Source organism: Mauremys reevesii, linkage group 1 (assembly GCF_016161935.1).
Source record: "Mauremys reevesii isolate NIE-2019 linkage group 1, ASM1616193v1, whole genome shotgun sequence".
NCBI lineage: Eukaryota > Metazoa > Chordata > Testudines > Geoemydidae > Mauremys > Mauremys reevesii.
Genome location: NC_052623.1, coordinates 136,525,660 through 136,550,463, shown reverse-complemented (window position 1 = coordinate 136,550,463; position 24,804 = coordinate 136,525,660). Strand labels below are relative to the sequence as shown.

Genomic DNA, 24,804 nt, shown 5'->3' with positions numbered 1-24,804 from the left:
CTAGAGGCATCAGCGTGAGAGACAGGGTGTCCCTCAATTATATAAATTTTATTTTAGAGGAAACATTACAAATGCAGAAAAAGGTAAAATTTGTCTCGAACAGGAGCCTAATGTTCAATAGTAACCTTCTTATAATCTTATCATTCAGAAGCAAAAGTTAAACAAGCAATTTTTTCACAATGGTAGGTAACAAGCTGGTGTGCACTAAAGCAATATATGTAGGCAAGCTCTCATTATGAGGGCTATCCTGCCAGGCTTGGTAGCAAGACAAGTTTTTATGCCTTCTCCCAGAGAAGAATTGTAATGCCTTCCTTGTTATGCTGGATATATGGCAAGGGTGTTTATAGAAAGAAAGGACAGCAAAAACTGCAAAATTGCACAAGGAACTACTGTTCATTTTGAGGTGTGGGAGGTGGAAATGGGTTACAAAACCTTGGTCAAGGTTTCAAGGGCTTGAGTGATGGAGAAACAAGATGAAATAGTGCTTGTGTGCTCAGATGGGGTTAAGATAGTCCTGACTGAGGGTGCTTTGAAAGCCTTACTGCTTTCCTCTCCCACATCCCCTTTAAATGGCCTTAGTATTTCCTGGGTCTTGGAGGCGGGGGATCCCCATTGGCTTATGGTCTGTGGAAGGACTTAAAGAAAGTCCAGATTGGGTGCATGAAACCCCCCTCTGCAGCAAAAATGCAAAATGAAACTAGCAAACCCTTAGACCAGTGGTTCTTGTGACCTCTTTTACACAGCAAGCCTCTAAGTGTGACCCCCCCCTTAAAGTAAAAAACACTTTTTAATATATGTAACACCATTATAAATGCTGGAGGCAAAGCAGGGTTTGGGATGGAGGCTGACAGCTCGTGACCCCCCATGTAATAACCTCGTGACCCCCTGAGGGGTCCCAACCCCCAGTTTGAGAACCTCTGCCTTAGACCCTGTGTAAACTCCATCTTTTTAGCTGCTATCTGTACAAGAGGCATTTTCTAAACCCAGTGTATTTGATTTCTCTTCATAATCATACAGCATTACAGTGCATGAATTTAGAGTTGGCCAGTTGTTGCTTGTCATTTTCTCCTCCTTTGTATTTCATCAGAGGACTTCTGGGCAATCTTTTAGATATTAGAGCACCTAGTTAGTGTGCCCTGCCTTTTTTTTTTTTAATAATAATCCTGCTCTGTTAACTTTTCAGACAGTATGGTGGCCTGTACTTCTTAATCAAAATGAAGCTTTTAAAAAACAATAGAATCCCACAAATCTGAAACTTTTTTTAGATTCAATATTTTGTGTTTCTAAAGTAAACACCAAGTGTCAACTTTTTGATAGTAAAGTAAAAAAACACAGTGTAGCTGGTTGAGAGGTTGAAACGGTTGGACCAGTAAACAAGCCATTTTCATCTTTCATCTTTTGATGTCATTGTACCATTGCATTGATTCATAGAACTAACATTTAAAGCTACTGCCTGATCCTTTGTTCCTTGCTAAGTGGGCACACTTGTTTTTATTGATTTAAGACTAGTTGTATTTAAAAACCAAACAACCGTACAGAATCTCCAGAGATACATTTTGAAATCCTTCCCTCCCCTTTGACAATCATGGAATAACACATTACAACTTCTGCACTGGCCTTTTCCGGATTAGGGTGTATGACTCTTGATCAGATAGCAATTACGCCATTGATGTTGTGATCAGAAATAGATCTCACATGGCTCAAGTTTTTCAGCTAGGAAAATTTCTTATTAATAGTGCTTTAGATGACCATGAGGCTGAACAATATAAAACACTCTACCAAATAGAGACCACCTCTTCCCTCCCAATCACTATAGCTAGAACCAAGTATTTAATAGGAAAACTGGTTCTTTTTAAAAGACAAACTCCTGATACAGTCCCTATATTTTTACGAATTGAAAATGTTGAAAGCTTAAGAGTAAGTTCTGTTCTTTTGTCATTATGTATTTTATAAGTTCAACTACTTACCAGGAGAATGTCATTTCTGTAATAATGGCAGGATGCCAACTGAAAATGCTGACCTCACATTAATTTTGTGCCAAAAGTGATTAAATCTCATTGATCTACTGAGCCAGGCTAGTGCAGGATGCTATTAATTTATTTCATTCATTAGATTGGAAATAGATCATTTTGTGTATATCAAAGGAAGGCATTGAAAGGATATCAGAGAGACCTATTTGGAAGATTTCCAGGTTTAGATGTGTTTCTTTCATTGAATGAAGTTTATGCATAGGACTTGAGAGGATGAGCTTCCCACATAGTCCATGTAAATAGAATTTCAAGGCATCTGGCTTGCAATGCTTTGCTCCAGTGAGCGCCTGAAAAAGACAGAGAAGATCTGACATTGATTCAAACTCAGCTGTGATGACAGTCTGGTCAGCTTCCTCCTTCTTGTGTTGCTGTTAAAAGGCCAGGTTAGCATGATCGGAGCTACACCCCAGAATAGCACATTTAAAAATAAGCATTGCCCCAAATGTACTCTCCCTGCTGAGTAGCAGATCTTAATTTTTCTCTCACACTCCCAGGTGAATTGGCATTCGACTGCAGATGGTGGTGTCGCTGACCCCTTGGAAAACTGCATTTCCACACATTACTTATCAAACATCTAAAATTTTGCACTTTTTGTCTCCTAATAAGAATTACATTAACATGAGCAAGCATGAATATAAACAGTGGTTTTCTCATGGAAAATTAAAAAGCATTTGAGGCCATCTGAGAGGGAAGTTATCTACAAAATGATCCCATACGAGAAGGACCCATCTGTTAACTGCAAGCTAGATTTTGTGCCAGAAACTTTGTGTAAGAAACAGATGCACGTTTTGAAAACAGATTATCTATCCTAGTTTCCATAGTATGTATGATTCCTCTGGGAAACTGTGAGCCAAACATCACAGGATGAGTTGCTTAAAAGTTTATTACCTCCCATAAATCACATTTGAATAGGAGGAGATGGTAGCAAAACACCTTCAGCATTGGTGATATTACTTCACTCCAATGTGCATGCCCAGATGTTTTCCATAGGACTCAATTGTGCCTTAAGGAACTGGTCCACATGTGGCATCTACCACGCTGTAGCAGGATGTGTGGCCTCCCTCAGAGATGGATGGAGGGACAGCTGCGAGCCTCCCCCGCTCCCCCACCTCCCCAGTGGGCAGAGCTGGGACACTCACACCCGCCCTGCTGAAGCCTAGGGGTGGGACAGGAACCGTATAAAAGGCCGACGGCCCCTGCCCCAGCTCAGTTGGAGAGAAGCCGCCGGAGGAGAAGAACGTCTCCCACCCGCTGCTGGAGCTCAGACCCTGACAGCAACCACTGCAGTGCCTGAGATCTGGAGGGACTGCCAGAGCTGCCTATCACTGGAGAAATCAAGGAGTTGCTGGGGCTGCCATTAGCTAATTACCCCAGCGAGACTGACGACTGCCCCGGGACCCAGGTAACCCCCATGAACAGGAGTGCAGGAAGTAGCCCAAGGGAGCCAAATATAATTTAGCTGTGTTGCTGACTGACAGCCGACTAGCATGTTGTGGATGGATTTCCCCGCTGACCCACTGGCAGACCACTCTGCCCATTAGGGCCCTTGGCTGGGATGCAGTAGAGTCGATGGGCCTGGTCCCTCTACCCCTGCCACCTCACCCCTGGCAGCCTCCTCACCATAGGCCAAGAGGCCTGCGTTTGTTGGTGGTCCTCCTGAGCCAGAACCCCTGACTGTTTGCTGCTCCACCCTGTTTGAGGTCCTGGACTTAGAGACTCATTACTGCTCTGTCCTGAGGACAGGCCCAAGCTTCCTGACTTTGCTGACCTGACCTGCTTGGGGGCCTGAGCTAATAGACTCATTATTGCTCTGCCCTGAATACCAGCCAGAGCTGCCTAACTGCTCGCTGCCTCACCCTGCCAGAGGACTGGGGCTTATGGACACTGCTGCTCCACACTGACTGTAGGCTAGAGCCCCATAACTGTTTAGTGCCCTGTCCGCTCGGGGGACCAGGGCTCCAAGACTCAGTAGTGGGTTACCCGGCCGAGTGGTGGGGACCCTGATGCTAATTCACCCCCTGAACTGTGCTCTTCCAGAGGACGTGTAGCAAAGGGGTGTGGCCTCCCTCCCAGACAGATGGAGGGACAGTTGTGACCGCCTTACACAAACCTTCAGGAGTTCAAATACTCCTCTGTACTGTGAGAGAAGGAACAGGGTACTTACCTAGTACTTTCTCTCAGTCCTTGCAGGGTTTGCTGGCTCCTCTGTAGAGAGGCACAGGGTGTCTTGTACTGTTTCCCTTTCCTTGTAGACTAGCTACAAGTTGGCCATCACTGGATCTTGTCCAAACACCTATCATAGTTTGAGCATTAATCTAAATAAATAATACGAGTAGAAAGTCTTGTTAGCATATGATCTCTACAGCAAAATCTGTCTCTACATTTTCTCAATTCCCCTGAATAAAACAATATAATTCATGTTTTTTAAAATACAATTACTGTATTCTTCCCAGTTGGATAGAGTTCAGCTACCCACAATGGAAGGCCTTTGACTACTGAAGCTCTTGGGGTCTTATTTGAATCTTCACCATTCTGGGACATATAGAATTAATTGGTGGCAAGAAACATATCTCCTGTTGGCCATGAGACTACATTTTTTCCTCTCTCATGAGGATCTTTGCCATGTTGACAGGGTATTTGTCACCTCCAGTTTAGAATGCTGTCTCTCACTCTGTGTGAAGGGGGAAGGTAGTTGCCACCAGGAAACTGAAGTACCTACAAAGAGTGTTATTCCTCCAAGAATGCCTAGAATCATAGAATATCAGGGTTGGAAGGGACCTCTGGAGGTCATTTAGTCCAACCCCCTTGCTCAAAGCAGAATCAATTCCCAACTAAATCATCCCAGCCAGGGCTTTCTCAAGCCTGACCTTAAAACCTCTAAGGAAGAAGATTCCACCACCTCCCTAGGTAACCCATTCCAGTGCTTCACCACCCTACTAGTGAAAAAGTTTTTCCTAATATCCAAACTAAACCTCCCCCACTACAACTTGAGACCATTATTCCTTGTTCTGTCATCTGCTACCACTGAGCACAGTCTAGATCCATCCTCTTTGGAACCCCCTTTCAGGTAGTTGAAAGCAGCTATCAAATTCCCCCTTATTCTTCTCTTCTGCTGACTAAATAATCCCAGTTTCCTCAGCCTTGCCTCATAAGTCATGTGCTCCAGCCCCCTAATCATTTTCATTGCCCTTCACTGAACTCTTTCCAATTTTTCCACATCCTTCTTGTAGTGTGGGGCCCAAAACTGGACACAGTACTCCAGATGAGGCCTCACCAATGCCGAATAGAGGGGAATGATCACGTCCCTTGATCTGCTGACAATGCTCCTACTTATACGGCCCCAAATGCCGTTAGCCTTCGTGGCAACAAGGGCACACTGTTGACTCATATCCAGCTCCTCGTCCACTGTAACCTCTAGGTCCTTTTCTGCAGAATTGCTGCCTAGTCATTCGGTCCCTAGTCTGTAGCAGTGCATGGGATTCTTCTGTCCTAAGTGGAGGACTCTGCACTTGTCCTTTTTGAACCTCATCATATTTCTTTTGGTCCAATCCTCTAATTTGTCTAGGTCCCTCAGTATCCTATCCCTACCCTCCAGCATATCTACCACTCCTCCCAGTTTAGTGTCATCTGCAAACTTGCTGAGGGTGCAGTCCACGCCATCCTCCAGATCATTAATGAAGATATTGAACAAAACCCGTTGAGCCCAATGATCTAGCCAGCTTTCTATCCATCTTATAGTCCATTCATCCAGCCCATACTTCAACTTGCTGGCAAGAATACTGTGGGAGACTGTATCAAAAGCTTTGCTAAAGTCAAGGCCTACTACCCAAACAGGCAGGTACAGACACAGTAATCCATGAGCTCCACTGGCTGCCCAGTCTTTGAGACTAAATTTAAAGTCCTAGTGCTGATCAACAAGGTACATACATTGACTCACTGTGAGCTATCGCTATTCATAATCTTCAAAGGCAGCTACGCTCCACAGTGCTGCTTCAACTAGACTGGTTGAGAATGAGATTTTCTGGTAAATCAGATTCAAGCTGAGGAGCACCTTACCCAACCCTGACCATGGTCAAATACAAACCCCACCTCTTAGAAACGGAGTATTCTCTGTGACGTTACACCCCATATTCATCATAGAAATATTTCTATGATATGAATATGGCATAACTATATGTTTTATGCAAGATGGGTCATGTGAGGTATCATTGAAAAGGTTATGATCTACTGAATGTGTTTATCCAATTTGTATGTATGTATCACTTCTGTATCTAAAGTTAGGAATATTGACTATATAACAATTACAACTGTGTGTGTACTGGGGGAACGCCCACCAGACAGTAGGCAATCAGCCTTAGTGGGCCATTAGGAAGAACAATAAGACTTCAAAGATACTAATCTCCCTAAGAAGCTTCCTGGGATGTTGCTTTGACACTGCAGGGTCATCTTATGGTATCATCTGGTACGGAGTACCACATTGGACACAGTTGGTATTTTTCCACTGGAAATAAAGGATTCCCTCCTCATGTAAATCCTACTTAAGGCTGGGAAGTAAGTCAATCAGAGCTCTTCTCCACTGCCTCCCTGCCCAAGAAGGAAGAGTGCTGAAAGCACCTGAAGCGACAAAGGAACTAAGCTGGGGAAAGGCGAGGGCTGAGTCCAGGCTGAGACAGGGGACTAGTCTGTAAAGAGACATAACTGGAACTCAAAGCTGCAGAAACTCTGCAACCTGCCAAAAACAACATTGAGGGTGAGAGAGTACATTTTGTGACCAGTTTCTTTAGTGAATTAAGCATAGGTTGCCTGTTTTGTTTTATTTGCTCAGAAATCTGCTTTGTTCTGTTTGCTATTCCTTATAATCACTTAAAATTTACTTTTTGTAGTTAATAAACATATTTCTTGTTTATTCCAAAACCCACTTGGTGTAATTCGTACTGGGGTGGGGGGGGACAAAAAGTTGTGCCTATCTCCCTTCACGTGGGGGGGGCAATTTTTATGAGCTTGCGTCATACAGGTCTCTCTCTATACAGCTCAAGACAATATTATTTTGGGGTTTACACTCCAGATGGTGTGTGCACCGGAGAGCTGGCCATTCCCCTAGCTGAATCCTCCTACACAGACAGAACTGATTTCAGTCTGTGTGTGCAGCTGGGTATGGCCTTGCCTGGATGTGTGCTGAAAAGGGACTTGAGGGCCTGGCACAGCAACCCCGTGCAAGGGAAACCCAGGCTGGTAGGACTGGTGGTACATCCAGTGGCATTCCCATAGGGGGATCCAACCCGTCACAGTCTCAGTACCAGACCACAGTTACGGAGATTGTGGGAGAGAAAATAGAATACTGGAAAAAAGAAAAAGGCAGGGCAGAGGAGGGGGAAGCATACTGTGAGCAATGGAGTAAAGATACTGCCATTAGAGTACATGTATTTGTATTATCAGTGTATAGGTGCCACAGTACTAGGGGCCTTTAAAAAACCCTTAAAGACTTGGGTAAGTGGACAAGATAAGGGAGTATATTTTCCAGCATCTTGGAATATATACTTTACAGATAACATCCTCAATAGCTCAATAATTTATAGCAATGGCAAAGAGACAAATCATACTTCCAGGGAGAGCCAAAAAGGCAAATAATGAGGACAAAGAAAATAATCTGCTTTTCAGGTTGCACATTTCCTTGAAATGGAGATATTTTGCAGTAGAACCGTCTCACAGAGAAGGCATTTCAGACTGGAGAGTCGTAAAGACTCCTAGGGGATTCCTTTCTGGTGTTTCCTTATCTGCTTTGAGAAAGGGACTTTGACAGAATGAGGAGGTTGTGTGAAGGGTGAGACTCAGCGCTTACAGTAGATTCCTTTGAAAATGATCCCAAGTGGGTAACCCAAAAATAGAATTGCAAACTCCGGAATTCTTACATAGCTTCAGAAAAAGCCTTAGAAGGGTGAACTCTTAAAATCACTTACAGCAGGAGTTCTGTAGTTCAAAACGCACCCAAGGCTTCTTAATATTTGTAATTTTAGAAAAATATTCAATTCTTCACGTAATTTTTTTGTTATTACTGCTTAAAAGCTATCAACAAAGGACTCTGCCAATGAGGAAGAGAGGGCGAGTGCTGCCTCCACATCATGCTCTTACTATCCTCCAACCTTACAGGTTTAGAGTTTTGTAAATTTGGTGAAGCCCCAAGGCCTCTGCTGGATTACCTCCCCCACCCCCAAATGAGGAAAGTCAGTGTGTTTGCTTTCAGAGTGTCTAATACAGCTTTATGCATATCACGAGGACTGGACTATTTCAAGGGCTGGCAGGGATCCTGAGATACTTTATGGCTCATGCTGTTAATTATTTATACCACAGCAGTGCCTAAAGGCCCCAGCTGAGATTGGGGTGCCATTGTGCTAGGGACTGTACATTATACAGAGTATCCGAAGAAGTATCTTCACTTGCATCCGAAGAAGTGGGTATTCACCCACGAAAGCTCATGCTGCAAAACGTCTGTTAGTCTATAAGGTGCCACAGAATTCTTTGTTGATTATACAGAGTAGGAGCCTGTCCCTGCCTTGGAAAGTTTGCAATCTGAATAGAGAATATAAAGGGTGGAAGGGAAACAGGAAACAAAGTGGTGACTTGACCTGTCCAGGGTTACACAGCAGCTCTGTGGATGAGCTGGAATAAACCCAAGTCTCTTGAGTCCCAGTCATTGTCTACAGGACCATGCTGCCTCTCCTCTTATGCAGCGGCCGCAGTCCATAGGCTGTAGTGGGTTGGTGGGTGTACATTTCCTGAGCTCTGTTTTTTTGGGTGCTGAAATCTCTGGGACCTTGCCAGTGACAGGAGAATGCCATGGAAACTTTGTCAGTTAAAATTCCCTAACTTTCACATCCCGTACATGAGGTACTCGCACATGGGATACTAGAACAGCATTACTCGGAGAAGCCAAATATCTTCTTGAAATTAACCTCAGTGCCTAATACTGACTTGTAGGGATACTAAGAAATGAAGCTCATAGCAAATGTGCAATTTAGGGTAAAATATTTTATTCTAATATTCCTTGGTCACAACCATTTGAGGAGTGGGTGAATTAAGACTGACTTTATTCAAAACACAGTTGTGCCATGCAAATAAAGTATTCCTGTGAACCTGATACCTCATTACTGGGTACCTTCTCTCTACCTTTGCTGAGCTGGAGAGGAAGGATCTAGCCAGCGGAGGGAACTCTTAGCAAGGAGAGTATAATCCACATCATAAAGAAAAGGAAATCAAGTAACATCCTGAGAAGAGCTGGTCAGGAAAATGCCTATTTGTTGAACCTTCATAGAAACTTATCAGTTGATGGCAACAACAGAGTAAGAGCTCTCAGGCTCAATTTTGGTTTTGAAGTTTCTGAAACAAAATGTTTTGATTATTTCAAAATGATTTTTTTAAATTTTCTCTTCTGTGAGGAAATTTAGAAAATTCTGCTTCTGAAATGGAAGAAAATTCTCCCCCAGCATTTTGGAATTTCTTGTGCAATGGAAATTCCAGCTTTTGTCCATTTCTATTTCTGAGGTCAGATTCAGAAGGGACCAAGCTCCAGGGAAAATAGTAGTTGCTTGCTTACTGGCTGTGAAGTGGCAGCCAGTAGCTGGTAGCCTGCAAATTGGGACTGAAAGGCTGAGAGTAGTACAGGAAAGTAGTCTGATGCTGGCAGGTGCCAGCAGTAGCCACAGCAGGATGGTACAGGGTAGTAGGTGGCAAGCAGGAGTCATGGGAACAACTGCATGTGCGCAGCTAGATGAAGTGAAGAGGAAACTCTAATGCCATTCTTTAGTCTTCCTGTCCCTATAGTGGATTGTCCCGTAGGACTGGGTTCGGAACTATTGTTTTGATCTTAACTGTGGTTGTAACTTCATCATTGTGCCTAGGGTAATTGCACCTTCTAGTTTCTGGCAGCTCTAGTAATCTATGTGAGCATTTATGGAAACCCACTAAGAGCTAGAGCAGGGGAGAGCAAACTACGGCTCGCGAGCCGGATCCGGCCCATCAAGACTTTCAAGCCGTCCCATGGGGGTTGGGGTGCAGGAGGGGTGCGGGCTCCGGCCTGGTGCCGCTTACCTCAAGCAGCTCTGGGGTGGCAGTGGCACGCAGCGGGACTAAGGCAGGCTCCCTGCCTGCCCTGGCCCCACGCTGTTCCCGGAAGCGTCCGGCACCACATCCCTGCAGCCTCTGGGGGAGGGGGAGAGGGCAGAGGGCTCTGTGCGGTGTCCTCGCTGCTGGCACTGCCACCCACAGCTCCCATTGGCCGGGAACAGGGAACCGTGGCCAATGGGAGCTTCAGGGATGGTACCCGCAGGCAAGGGCAGTGCACGGCGGAGCCACCTGCTCCACCCCACCCCCAGGAGCCACTGCCAGACATGCTGGCCACTTCTAGGAGTGGCGCAGGGCCACCCCAGAGCCGCTTTTGAGGTAAGCGGTGCCGGGCCGGAACCCACACTCCTCCTGCATGTCACACCCCAAACCCCTGCCCTGAGCCCTCTCCTGCACCCCTCACCCCTCCTGCACCCCAACCCCTTGCCTTGAGCCCCTTCCTGCACCCCGCATCCCCTCCCACACCCCGCACTCCCTCCCACACCCCTACCCCCTGCCCCAGCCCTACATTCATGGCCCTGCATAAAATTTCCCCACCCAGATGTGGCCCTCAGGCCAAAAGGTTTGCCCACCCTTGGGCTAGAGTCTAGTGCTTGAAGAACTTCTAGTGCTTGTCTCCAAGCCATGGAACTTACAGCATGGTACTAAATATCTGCAGGGGTACCCCAACACTCGCAATGACGCCTTGCAGTGGGGTTGGTTACAGCATTATTCAGTATGTCATGGAGGATAATGGGGTTGTACCATAGATGAATGTGATCTCTTTTGTCCGATTTAGATGTAATGGGCCAGATTCAACAATGTCAGAGCCCCAGACATCCCGCAGAAATGATGAGCTGCATGCCATTCTAGGGGGTGCCCCTGCAACAATGCCACCCATTGCTTCCCTCCTCCCCCACCCCTCCTGGGCTACCATGGCAGTTATCCCCCCATTTGTGTGATGAAGTATTAAAGAATGCATGAATAAGAAACAACACTGACTTTATTGCCTCTGCAAGCAGAGTTCAAAGTGGGGAGGGGAGGGCGGTTGGCTTACAGCAAAGTAGAATGAACCACCATTCTGCACTTGCTCAGCCTATATCTGAAAATGGGAATCTGTGACAAGCACTAGGATAGAAGCACAGGCAGGACTGAATCTCCATTTGTGTGTGGGCCTTTGGTTGACACTGGTAAAATACAAAATGTCCCAGGATATGTATGTTGGGGGACAGTTCTAAACAGCAGCTTAATTTTTTTATTTGCAGGAAAATGTAGAGGTCTAAGTATCTGATTGTGAGCCCTGGTAGCAAGGGGTAGGTGCCACCGTGCAGTGCTGCTGACTGGGAGAGCAGCCTGAGGCAGAAGCCTCCAGCTGGCATGATATTCCAGGCAGGACTGAATCTCCATTAGACAAAACTTAAAGAAGAGAATGACCTGGAGTCATTCCCATTTTTACCCAGGCGCCTCTGGCCGACCTCACCGAGGCCAGCCAGAAGCACTCACAGGACGACAATGACGCACACCAGTCCTACTGTACCGTCTGCCATCCGTAAGGTAAGGGAAGGGAAGGGAAGAGGATGCTGCTGCGTAGCACTGCAGCACCGCGTCTGCCAGCAGCATCCAGTAGATATATGGTGACATTGAAAAAAGGTGAGCAATTATTTTTTTTCCCTTTGCTTTGACGCGGGGGCTGACGACATATACCCTGAACCACCTGCGACAATGTTTTTGACCCTTCAGGCTTTGGGAGCTCAGCCAAGAATTCAAATGGTTTTTGGAGAGTGCGGGAACTGTGGGATAGCTACAGTCGTCAGTCGCCCCTCCCTCCGTGAGCATCCATTTGATTCTTTGGCTTTCTGGTACGCTTTTCTCAGCTCCTTAAGTTTCACGCAGCACTGTGTTGAGTCCCTATTGTGGCCTCTGTCCATCATAGCCGTGGAGATTTTTTTCAAATGTTTTGGCATTTCGTCTTTTGGAACGGAGTTCTGATAGAACAGATTCATCTCCCCATACAGAGATCAGATTCAGTATCTCCCGTACGGTCCATGCTGGAGTTCTTTTTTGATTCTGGAACTGCATGGTCACCTGTGCTGATCAGCTCTCCATGCTGGGCAAACAGGAAATGAAATTCAAAAGTTTGCGGGGCTTTTCCTGTCTACCTGGCCAGTGCATCCGAGTTCAGATTGCTGTCCAGAGCGGTCACAATGGTGCACTGTGGCATAGCTTCCGGAGGCCAATACCGTCGAATTGAGGCCACACTACCCTAATTCGAAATGGCAATACCGATTTGAGCGCTACTCCCCTCGTCGGGGAGGAGTACAGATATCAATATTAAGAGCCCTTTATATTGAAATAAAGGGCTTCGTTGTGTGGACGGGTGCAGGGTTAATTTAGTTTAATGCTGCTAAATTCGAGATAAACGTGTAGTGTAGACCAGGCCTTTGTTTACGTTGGCCGTCCGCAGACACGGCCCCCTGCAGCTTCCAGTGGCCATGGTTTGCTGTTCCTGGCGAATGGGAGCTGTGGGAAGTGGCATGGACAAAACTGCTCTGATTCTTTCCCAATGAATTGTGGGAGAATTTCTGTCCTGGGCTCTTGGGGTGGGGGCGGATTATAAGACGGCATTGGAGGACTATCAGTGCTTGAGTGTCCTCATTGCTAAGTGGCTGGGTTACCAACCTGAGTGAAAGCAGAACTTTCTAGTCAAATTTCCTAGCCCAGGTTGAAAGCACTAACAAACTCAAGTGAAAGGGTTTTACATGGGGATGGGAGAACAGTTGATGGCAACAACCGAGTAAGAGCCTGGGCTAACTCTGCAGTGAAGACAGACCCCCAAATGTATGCTTTTGGGTATCTTAGAAGTTAAAAGCATGAGGGGAAAAAGATGGGTGTTATGTTAAAATTTGAAATGACTGTCAACTCATTTTTATTCACACTATCAACCAGCCCATCTCTTCCACATTTAAAACCAAACCAAACAAAAATTGCCATCAGAACTTTTTATAACCTGAAAAGAGTTGAAGACTCTGAGGTCTACTATGGACTTTGCTATTGCCAATTTATTTTACATACAAGATCATAGAATATGAGGGTTGGAAGGGACCTCAGAAAGTCATCTAGTCCAACATGCTGCTCAGAGCAGGACCACCCCCCAGACAGATTTTTGCTTTAGATCCCTACAGGGCCCCCTCAAGCATTGAGCTCATAACCCTAGGTTTAGTAGGTTAATACTCAAATCACTGTGCTATCCCTCACCCCAAGAGACTTTGACACTACAGTAATGAAGAGCAGTGCAAATCCCTCAGGTATGTAGCTAGATCTCATTACATGCTACATATGCTGATTGAAACACTGGGATACAGGCTACAATTTTTTATTTTTTTTTGCGTTTGCCAATTTGTACACACTGTGAGACAGGGAATTCTAAATAGCTTACTCTGTGTTCTTATTAAAATGATTAATGACATCTTACCAGGCATGGGAGAGAATCTTAGCATTCATGTGGCCAGAAATACTGTCTTCTGCAAATATATAATTGTTGGCGACTGTGCTAACCCTGTGGGTTCACACAATTCATCTCTGGTGAAAGCATCCTAGCCCAAACTGATTGGGATGAGGGTCTGGGAAGAGAGAAAACTACCCCTCTGTCTACTGTAGAGATGTACCCAAGATAAGGAGGGGTTAAAAGTTGAGTTTTCTTGGCAGGTGGCCCTTAATGCCTTGCGAAATACTCCAGCATGAGGTTTACAAACTGCTGCCCTTCCCTTGGAAGAAGAATGGGAAGTCACAGAGAAAAGTGAGAGCATACAGAGCCTAATTCAGCAAGGTGCTTAAACATGTGTTTAATTTTAAGCACAGGAGTAGTCTCAGTGAAGTCACTGTGGCCTAAATAGCTGGCAATGTGCATTTATTTATATGTTCGACTGTTTTACATTCCTTTTATTTGGTACAGTTTGGCTACGTAAGAAGCACTTTGCCTGAACCCTGAGGTAGAGAGCCCATCCTTGTACTGGATATTTGAACATGATTATTAATTATTACTGTTGGACCTAGGAGCCTCAGTCATGAACCGGGTCCCTGTTGTGCTAGGTGCTGTATAAACACAGAGCAAAGAGACAGTCCTTGCCCAAGAGAGGTTACACTACAGAAGCTCCCCAACTTACGCAAGCGTTCTGTTCCGGAACGCCTGGCGTAAGTCGAATTTTGCGTAAGTCGGGAACAGATCTCCAACAATTACGTGCAAAAAAAAAAAGCTTACGGAACTTATGGAACTTTTTCTGTAAGTTTGGATTTCCGTAAGTTGGGTTTGCGTAACCCGGGGAGCATCTGTATAAGCATAAGACGAGACAACAGCTGGATATAGACAGATGGGGGAGTACAAGGAAACAATGAGACAATATTGATCAGCAAAAATGAACCCCAAAATGACAAAGCTAAGCAGATGGGGTAGCATTGAATCAACCGCTTCTTGCTGCCACTGCCAAAATAGTATAATCTGATTTACAGGAACAAACAAAATAGAAACCTGCAACCTCATGAACATGCCTGGTATTTTGTATACATGTATTATATGTGTGTATATCACACACAGCCCAAGGCAACTGGACAAGTGAGAGAACTGAAAAGCATGGAAGGAATCCCTGGATCCTGAATTAACCATGTCTGAGTTGTGATAGCACAGGGGATGGCCTGCCTGTGGCTCTGGAGCTGCATGTGGCTCTTATGTGTCTCCTTGCATAGGTGCTGACTCTGGGGCTGGAGTTACAGGTGCCAACGTTCCACTGCTCAACCCCAGGCCCTGCCACCCCTCCATGCCTTACCCTAAGGCCCCTGCCCCCTCCCTGAGCCTGCTGCACCCTTGCTCCTCCCCCTTCCATCCCAGAGCCTCCTATACACTGTGAAACAGCTGATCACGGCAGGAAGGAAGCATGGGGAGGGAGGGAGAGGTGCTGATCAGCAAGGCTGCTGGTGGGCAGGAGGTGCTGGGGGTAATGTGGGGAAGTTTGATGGGGCTGCTGATGTATTACTGTGGCTCTTTAGCAATGTATCTTGGTAAATTCTGGCTCCTTGTCAGGCTCGGGTTGGCCACCCCTGCAATACCATATGCTGGCATTCCAGATGGTACTCTTTATTTTATGATGTCACTGTTGTTGTGGGTTGTTGATGTCCTCTGAGAGGTAAAAATAAAGATAAAACTATTATGGTGGGGAAGGCTAGCTCAGTGGTTTGAGCATTGGTCTCTTAAACCCAAGGTTGTGAGTTCAGTCTCTGAGGGGACCACTTAGGGATCTGGGGCAAAATCAGTATTTAGTCCTGCTAGTGAAGGCAGGGATCTGGATTCAATGACCTTTCAGGGTCCCTTCCAGTTCTATGAGATAGGTATATCTCTGTGTATTTAGGTCTCAATCCAGCAAAAATTTATGCACATTTAACTCTCCTCACGTGAGTAGGCCTATGGACTTCAATATGACTACTTGTGTGTGTTAATTTAATCTTACCCTTACAGATTGGCCTACGTTACGAGCTGGGGAGTGTGATTCCCAGCTTGCATAGACATACTTATGGCAGCTCTCATCTGAACTAGCATGCTAAAAATAGTAGTGTGGCTGCAGTAGTGTGGGCAGTGGCAGCACAGGCCAGCCCCCCTGAGTGGATACCCCTGGGGTACAAGCGAGTTTGTACTCAGGGCAGCTAGCCTGTGGTGCTGCGGCTCCCCCCCCCCCCCATGGTTATACTACTATTTTTAGCATGTTAGCTCAGATGAGAGCTCATGCAAGTATGTCTGTGCGAGCTGGGAATCACACCCCTAGTTTGTAGTGTAGACATAGTGGCGATGTTTGCCTCAGGGCTGGAATAAAAGCTCATTTCAGTACACAGAGAGTTGCTTAAATTGGCTTTGGATCAGGACCTTAATGATTTACTGGCCATCACTGAAAGCCCAGTCACTCACATCATGAAAGAGGCCAGGACTTCACTCCAGTGGCATCAGCAAAATGTTTTGCTTGCTGAGCTCTAAATGGGCAGCCTTTGTGGATGGAATGCTCTAATTCCACCCCATTCCAGTGCCTCGGAGGACAAAGAAGAGCACCGTACATGGAGCTTAGCTCACGGGGGAAGAGTGGAGAATTCTGACTGAATAAGGGACAGAAACTATCATACTGAAAGCTGCTGTAATTGAAAATGCAGCAGCTGAGAGGTAGAAAAGGAGAAGAAATGATTCTGTCCATATAAGTGGGTTTTAAGCACGTCAGCCAAGTGAGACATAGAGGCTTTTAAAATAAAGTTCTTGCTTGAAATGAATGTGCTAATGCAGATAATACCAGAGCAAAGCAAGGAGCAGGAAGAGAGGGTTAGCCTTGCTGACTAACTTTGGAGAGAGAATTTGCTCTTTATAAATGTTTACATGGTTAAGAAATTTAGAGAACTGTACGTTGTTACCTAAATCTTCAGCAGTGCATGTACCATGTGCAGTCCTGCCACTCATGCTCACACCCAAGCTAGGACTGGTGCACATCAGGCATTTTGCACATGCAAGTCAGAGCTTAGTTATGATTGGGTATAGGCAGGGGCGGCTCTAGCGTTTTGGCCGCCCCAAGCAGTCATGCGCGGGAGGCGCCCCGGAGCCGCGGGAGCAGCGGACCTCCCGCGGGCATGACTGCGGAGGGTCCGCTGGTCCCGCGTGGCTCGGCTGTACCCCCCGCGGCTGCGGACGGTTCGCGGACACGGCGGCTCCGCTTGAGCTGCCGCAGTCATGCCTGCGGGAGGTCCAGCCGAGCCGCGGGACGAGCGCCCCCTCCGCAGTCATGCCTGCGGCAGGTCCGGTCATCCCGGGGCTCCGGTGGACCTCCCGCAGGCATGACTGCGGCAGGTCCGCCGGCCCAGCCTGCCGCCCCCCCTCGGCGGCAGGGGACGCCCCCTAGATTTGGCCGCCCTAGGCACCAGCTTGTTTTGCTGGTGCCTAGAGCCGCCCCTGGGTATAGGGCTGGTACTAGGACCAGACGAGCAGGGTGATGGCCCTGGGTGCCAACTTCCAGGGGGTACTGAACTGCTGTGCTGCTCAGCTTTTTGTAGATGTTGTGTGTGGAGTTTTTTGGGCTCAGCCACCTGGGAAGGGAGGTTGGGGTAAAAACATTTTCTTCTGCCTGGGCCAGGAAAATGGCTAGGGCTGCTCCTGTCTGGGCCTGTGTCTTTAAATCCATAAAACACTCTATGTCAAATTGATTTTGCTTAAGCCTGGAGCAGAAGTCAAAGTGGAAAGCAATAAGTACTTTAACATCAGAGGCCATAACCTTAGGAGAGATTGGACCAATCTTATTCATTGAGAAGTGACAGCGTCCTCTGTACTGTACAAGGCAGACAGAGCCTCTGACGTGAGAAGTTTAGTCTTACCACATTTCTTGGAAATATGAAATTATTTTTATTCCAGTATTCTAGAGGGTGCAGTCAGAATCAGGAACCCATTGTGCTAAGCACTGTACAAATGTATGCCACAGTCCCAACCCTGAAGCTCTTACAATCTAGTTGAAAATGGGAGGCAACATGTGAGCGTAATGGGGGGTGGGGGGCAGGGGAGGAGAATACAATTATACAATTAAATAGTTTAGCTGTGTGCAACGATTTGAAAGTTACTCATTGTACTGCAGTGGTGCCTAAGGACTCCAGTCAAAGATCAAAGCCCACTTGTGTCAGGCACTGTGCAGAAAAATAACAAAGACAGTGTCAACCCTGAGAGCTTCCAGTGAAGGTCTCTGACAGTATGCCACAGGTGAGCATGAGGATGAGAACAAAAAGCGCTTGGCAGGAAAATGTCTCAGCTCACCACTTGCCTAATCAATGCCAGTTGGAAGTGAAAGTTTAAGCACATAGTAAAATCATTTTGATATTTTAACTCTCTGCCTGTTTGTATATTTTTTAATTATTTTGGTCTTTACCTCTTTGTAAAAAGGAAAATCCTATTTCTATTCTTGAACCTCGTCTCTCTTTTTTAAAAGGAAAAAATGTAAATATCCTTTTGTGTTTCATGCTAGAGGTAACCTCAAGTCACAGATACTGATTCAAGAAGGTATTAAGTGTGTGTCTAACTTTAGTGGAACTACTCATGTGCTAAAGTACCTCGCTTTATCTGGTTTAGAGACGGATCTGAAAGTTTGAGTGAGTTTTCATACTGAATTTTGTTTGGGATCTCCCTGTTTCACACAACTATTTCATGCTTTGGCTATTTTATACTTTCTGCTTTATGAGTAGGCTTGGAAGGATTCGATTGTTATCAGTAAATGTCAATAAACATTGATTTCACCATAAATACATAAACCGATGAAAAATATTTCCATCAATAATAATTAAAATGTACAGACAGGCAAAATAAGAAAAATCCTGCTTAAGCACTTACTAGAGTTTAAGGATATTTACTTTGTATATTTTGATTAGTGATGTTGACAGTTTGTGTTTAAATGGTTATAAAGCTTTAGCTTTTTGAATCTCAATGTCTACTTGTCATTAAATAATTATCATCTGAACCTCCCCAATAATTTCCTGCAAGCGTGAAAATTTAAATAGATAAAAATCAGAAAAAAATGCTTAATGCCCATAATTTTGCACAATTGGGAAAAATTAAATGGCTACAAATTCTAAAAGTGCTTTAAAATAAGCATTGATATTATACACTGAAACTTAAAAAAAAATTGAATTCTGCCAAGCCTATTTCTGAGTCTGTGTGTATGATCATTAATATTAACACAACATAAACATGTGTTAAAAGGTAAGAATATTTCAGGGTAAAGGTATTCATTCTGAAAACGTAAGTTAGATAAAAATGATCTAGATAACAAAAGTGGCAGTATTATATGACAGCAGCCAGAATAAAGCTTGCATGGTTTAGGTGAATCTTTCAGGAAATTTGATTTGATATAGTTCTGTAATTCAAAAATAACATGTTGAATGAGAACTTTATTTTTTCACACCAGCTACTGTAGTTAAATAGCCAGCAGCTCTGAAATGCCACCAAGTGGAGATGAGGAGTATGGCAAAGCCTCAGACTGCACCTGAAAAATAAATAAAAAGGGGGGAAAAAAGAAAAAGAAAAGTGGAAGTAGAAACTTTTTGCTAGTAAGAAAAATATTCAGTAGTCCTCTCACTTACTAGACTTACTATTCCAAAAGAGAATCTGAATTTACATTTACTTCTTTGTTTTTTCCTCAATCTTACGGTTTTGTCTGTAATACAGCGTAGACTATTATTAGTCAGAGTGATAATATGCCATCAGTAGAGCTGTGCAAGAACTGGAATTTCTGTTTCACAGGGAATTCCACAATTTGTTTTTGTTCCAGACTTTCAAATTTTCCATAACAAAATTTTTGAAAAATTAATTAATTTGGAGTCAGTCAAAATGTTTAATTTTTGACTTGCTACATTTATTTTTTATTATAAGTATAACATTTAGAAACTAATTCATTTCAAAACAAACAATCAAAATGTCCTGTTCCAAATGCCATTTTGATGTTGTTAAAACTTTTCATTTTGATTTTTTTTCCTAAACAAAATTGCATCAAAGTCAACACATGCTCACAGAAAGTTTCATTTTTGACAAAACAGTATTTTCTGATAGAAAAACACTCAGGTTGAAATTTTTCAACCAGCTCTACCCAATGGTTTTTAAGGTAATTTCAGTGTGGTGGGCATATGATTTAAAATCAACAGAACAATTATTTCCCTATGATTATAACAAAATGAGCTATTTTTGCTCAGTAGTATTTATGTAAAAATATTGTTGTTTTTGAGATTTCATAACCACACTTTGTTAATGATAAAAGTACATTTTTAAGAAGTTCCTCATCCCAGGCAGCACAGATCTTGGTAAAATTCTACCAGCAGCACTGATGACGCAGGATTTAAAGTGATCATGGGAGCTGTACACAGTCATGATTATACAAGTTATTGTAGGGTGCCTGTTTGTTAGATAGCAAAATGAGACTGTCACTTGTTACAATTAGGGCTCTTGAGACAGAAGCTTATGGGTAGTCTATACTGCTCCGCTGTAGCATGTCTGGTGAAGACTAAAACCACCTCCCTGAGAGGCAGTAGCTAAGTCCCACCGCCTTAGTACTGTCCACACCAGTGCTTAGATCGGTGTAACTTACATCGCTCAGGGGATGGCTTATTCACATCCCTGAGCAACATAAATTATACCAGCATAACCTGTAGTATAGACAGCCCCTTGGTAACTGACAGAGAGGGCTGTGCTGAAATTAGGGGCTTCAATTTACACATTCACTGGAACCTTTTCGCCATTTCTGTTCAAATGGATTCATACCTCCTGAGGTTTGCTTTGACTTTCAGGTTTGGCTGCACCCAAAACTCAGAGTGAAACTAATTCAAAATTTTCAAATTTTACCTGGTTTTGGGTGCAAGCCATGTGAAACCACCCACTTTTCCATGGTTTCCACCCAATCCCATAACTCCATCTTTGTGCACTGTAAAGTCTTGTTCTAGAAGATTTTTGTGGGTCTCTAGTCAGATAACTTTTTCTAGTAACTGATTAATTAACTGTGACTTATTATATAACAATGTTGACATTTAAAGGAACATTATTGGCATCTGAGTTGACACCCATTGAAACGAATGGAGCACTTAAAACTTTCAGAGCTATTGCATCAGGTATTTCTGCATCAGTTACACCCAGGTCATATTTTGAAGGTTTTCTTTGCAATTATAACACCTTAGCTAAAGACTCAGGCTAGAATCACAAAAGGACTTTAAGTGACTAACTCCTAAATCAGGCCCCATTGAGATTCACAAAATCCCAGCTCAGCTGCCCCAAACCCTGTAGGTGGCCTAAACACTCTCCGCACCTAAATTTTTGCAGTATAGGTTCTCCAGGCATCTTCGTTTCTGCCTCTACATATGTGTACTGCAGCTTCACTCTAGGGTAGAGTTCCAAATTTTGTGTTAGAAATATTGTCCCTTTTTTTTTTTGTTATATATATATATATATAGAATCCACCCTCTTGACCAACGCTGCAGAGAGGTATTGAGTTCCCCTCCCCACCCCCATAATACGTTGTTTTTCTAATTTTAAGATCCTTCTGAACCACTTCTCTCCCTATTAAAAAAATGTTTATTTGTCTTTCAGTTTCAAATTATTTTAAATAGAACTAGCCATCCCAAAGCAGCCCGTAAAAATATTAATTGACAAAAAGGGTATAATCAAATCCGCTTAAACTTTTTTGTTATATGTAAAAACAAAAACAAAAACTAAAATATCTTAAGATGTAAAGTAAGATATTTCTATGTGAGAAGCGGCAAATGTTCTGATAAAGCCCTTTTCAATGTATACTGAACTACAGTGGAATTATTTATACAGCCCTCTTTCCATTTGTTAAACAATACTCAAATAAACACTGCAGGACTAATCATTCCTAAAATACCCAAACTTCCTCTTCATTCATTCATGCTGTACCTTGGACAAGACAAATTTACATTTCACATTTGAAAAACAAATTGTAGCATGACATTTTGATGGCAACACACATTTCAATCACTTTCAATAATAACCAGAAGCAGATTATTTGATGTAAAACACAACCATTTGCTTCTCTTTAAATACCCATGTGGAGGGATAGCTCAGTGGTTTGAGCATTGGCCTGATAAACCCAGGGTTGTAAGTTCAATCCTTGAGGGGGCCATTTGGGGATTGGTCCTGCTTTGAGCAGGGGGTTGGACTAGATGATCTCCTGAGGTCCCTTCCAACCCTGATATTCTATGATTCAGGTAAAAGCAGATTTCTGATGTGGCAGTTGGGGGAGAACAATTGTCACTCACTAAACCTCTGTTCCTAACAAAAACAAACCTTCAATTAATCTAATCAGAAACAATGACACTATTTTCTGCTTGTCATTGATTACAAATTTTTATTATACTCTCCAAATCATGCACACAATATACATAGGACTCCACACAGTCACTATTCCAATTGTCCACCGAACTTGCCAATGTCAAACAATTCATTTTATTTTCTGCCTCTCAACCGACTGAATGATTCCAATTTGCTATATTTATGGATTTAAAGAGATTAACTGCACTGGAGGAGGGTGGAGGAGAAAACTTTCATTTTTAAGCAAAAAATGAAACACACACAATACAGGAGCTAAAGAGTAGTATTTAGTGAAATGCAGGGTATTTATAAACGTACAGTACTACAGAAACAGCTTCTGCAGAAACTGATGGAGACTAACAGAAAGCTGTGTTGGAACTGCATTGTAGCTCACTTTGCACCTATCTGCTTTATATAGAGAAAGGCAAATTGGGCATTAGTCACAGAGAAATGTATCTCTTTTAGTATCCGTTTCTCATGAGGGTGAACCCATGACAATCTGTTATGTTTTAATATTCAGTGCTTCCCCATTTCCATTGTTTGATGCTTTTAGTTGGGTTAAAAATCTATTTGTACCTAGCTTCTAGTTCAGTGGCGGGGGTCTGATCTAACGATTGAGTAGGTGAGAGCTAAGTATCAGGAGGTAGCCTTGTTAGTCTGTATCCACAGGAAACAATGAGGAGTCTGGTGGCACCTTAAAGACTAACAGATTTATTTGGGCATAAGCTTTTGTGGGTAAAAAACTTCACTTCTTCAGATGCTATATCTCACAGACCACTTGAGGGAGTCTTGTTCCATTTATCTAGCTGCAAGCAGATTACTTGCTAGCATAGAACATTTTGGGTTTTCATTTCCACCCGTAAAAACAAAACAAGATTTTTCTCAGCAGTTTGCTATTTGGCCAGTGTCAAATAGCCTCTCAAGAAACTGAAACATGTTCAGTGGAATTGTATGCATAATTTATGGCATAATATCTGCAGACACTGGATACTAGCTCTGCAGCTGGCATACATCATTACAACTTGTATTAAACTGTCCTATAGGTTAATTCATTCTTCACCAGAGCAGTACTGGGTTTACAGTGGCGTCATGCGCTGGGCTCATGCTCAGAAGGGGCCCCGGCCTGCTTCGTTGCACTGCGCACTGAGACCCTGCCAGCCCACTGGCTCCCTACCGCGCAACACTTGCTCCTCTTTGCCGGCTGAGGGCTCCTCTCCGCCTCCAGCTTTGGAGCACCCATGGATTCGGCGCCTGTGGGGTGTGGGGTGGCATGGCATGGGCCTGTGCCTGAGGGGAAGGGGCACACTGGCAGCACAGGGCCAGGCAGGCCACTGTGCCTCTGGCAACTGCCAGTTTGTAAATAGTGCCCTCGCATTGGGCTGGGCGGAGCGGGGCCTCCTCTGCCATGCAGGGTCGTCCTTAGGCATATGCAGAATATGCAGCTGCTTAGGGCACCATGTAATTTGGGGCACCAAATTTCGTGGTGCCCTAGGCAGCTGCATGCTGCATATGTGGCGCTGGCTCCAGTGGCCAGCCCCATCCCCAGCTAGTCCCCTTGCTCCGCCCCCGCCCTGCCCCCATTCGACCCCTTCCCCAAACCTTCTCCCCCCGAGCGACATGGCCTGTGGGATTAGTGGGGGTACTGGAGCTGGCAGAAGCCCCCACACTCACCAACAGCGGGAAGCCCCAGCCCGCTTCGCTCTGTCAGCTCCCAACTGTGTTGCTCCGCTTCCCGCCACCACTGCCAGTGAGTGCAGGGGCGGGCCTGACCCCTTCCTCCAAGCGACAGGGCTGGGTGCTGAGGGAGCGGAGCGGGCTGGGGCCGGGTTGCTCTGCTTCCCGCTGCCACTGGTAAGTGCGGCGGGGGGGGGGGGAGGAACAGGCCCAACGCCTGCTGCCAGCACCAGGTCCCCCACTAATCCCCTGGGCCTCCCTGCCCTGCTGCTGCCCCCCACAGCTCCTTCCCCAGTGGCACTGCAGCCCTTGAGCGCAGCCCCACTCCCCCCATGGAGGGTTGGCCCCGCAGTGGGGCAGCCATTCCCCCCGCAGGCGGGGGTGCAGGTGCATGGGCTGTGTAGGGCACCACCATAGGTAGTGACAGCCCTGCTGCCATGCCATGCCCCATTGCCCCTGGCTGGCCCCTGGCTTTGAGGACTGACCTCCCCACACCATGCTCCATCGCCTTCTTTGGGGCCCACAAATATGTTTGGCGCCAGGCCCACAAAAGGTTAATCCAGCCCTGCACCAGAGCATGCATTTCTGTTACATTTACCATTCGTTTTTATTTTATTTAAATATGCATACTGAACTTGACAAAAGTGGTTAACAACTTTGCCTGGCCACAGTGTATGTGCAGGGCCACATATTGTAAAGGCAACACCATAATTTCAGACCAATGTACTAACCCAGGAATATGTTCATAGTCTTTTGATTGCTACATGTTGCTCCACTGTAATTGTTGTAGAGTTCTGCAAATTTTGAGGAGGGTTCTTTGATGTCAGGCGTTACATGAAGTAAGCTGTGTCCATGGGTGAAGATTGCCATTTTAGATAAGGTGGGTAAGATATTGCAGGATGATTATGCTTAATGGTAAAGTTTGAATAGAAGACTGGGAGGACTAGTGTTGATAGAGCAGGCAGGTTTGAATATAAAGGATTCAGGATTTTTTAAACATGTGTTTACGTCAGTGGTTCTCAACCTATTTACCATTGTTGGCCACATATGCAGCTCTTTATGTGTTATCTGGGCTGCATCCACACAATCTATAATACAGGTATGGTCCTGAGGATGTCACATGGGTCACAGCTA

General features: G+C 44.8%; 1 protein-coding gene and 1 long non-coding RNA gene across 2 annotated transcripts in view; one reads left to right on the top strand and one right to left on the bottom strand.

Moving 5' to 3' along the window:
• ARHGAP6 (Rho GTPase activating protein 6) overlaps positions 1 to 24,804 on the top strand; it is a 485,299-nt gene that overhangs the window by 132,600 nt on the left and 327,895 nt on the right. The window lies entirely within an intron of this gene.
• LOC120379986 lies at positions 1,882 to 23,762 on the bottom strand. The gene is made up of 3 exons (XR_005587622.1): positions 23,668 to 23,762; positions 4,195 to 4,345; positions 1,882 to 2,317 (listed from the first exon to the last, which is right to left on the bottom strand). It is a non-coding gene; the product is annotated as an uncharacterized LOC120379986 (long non-coding RNA).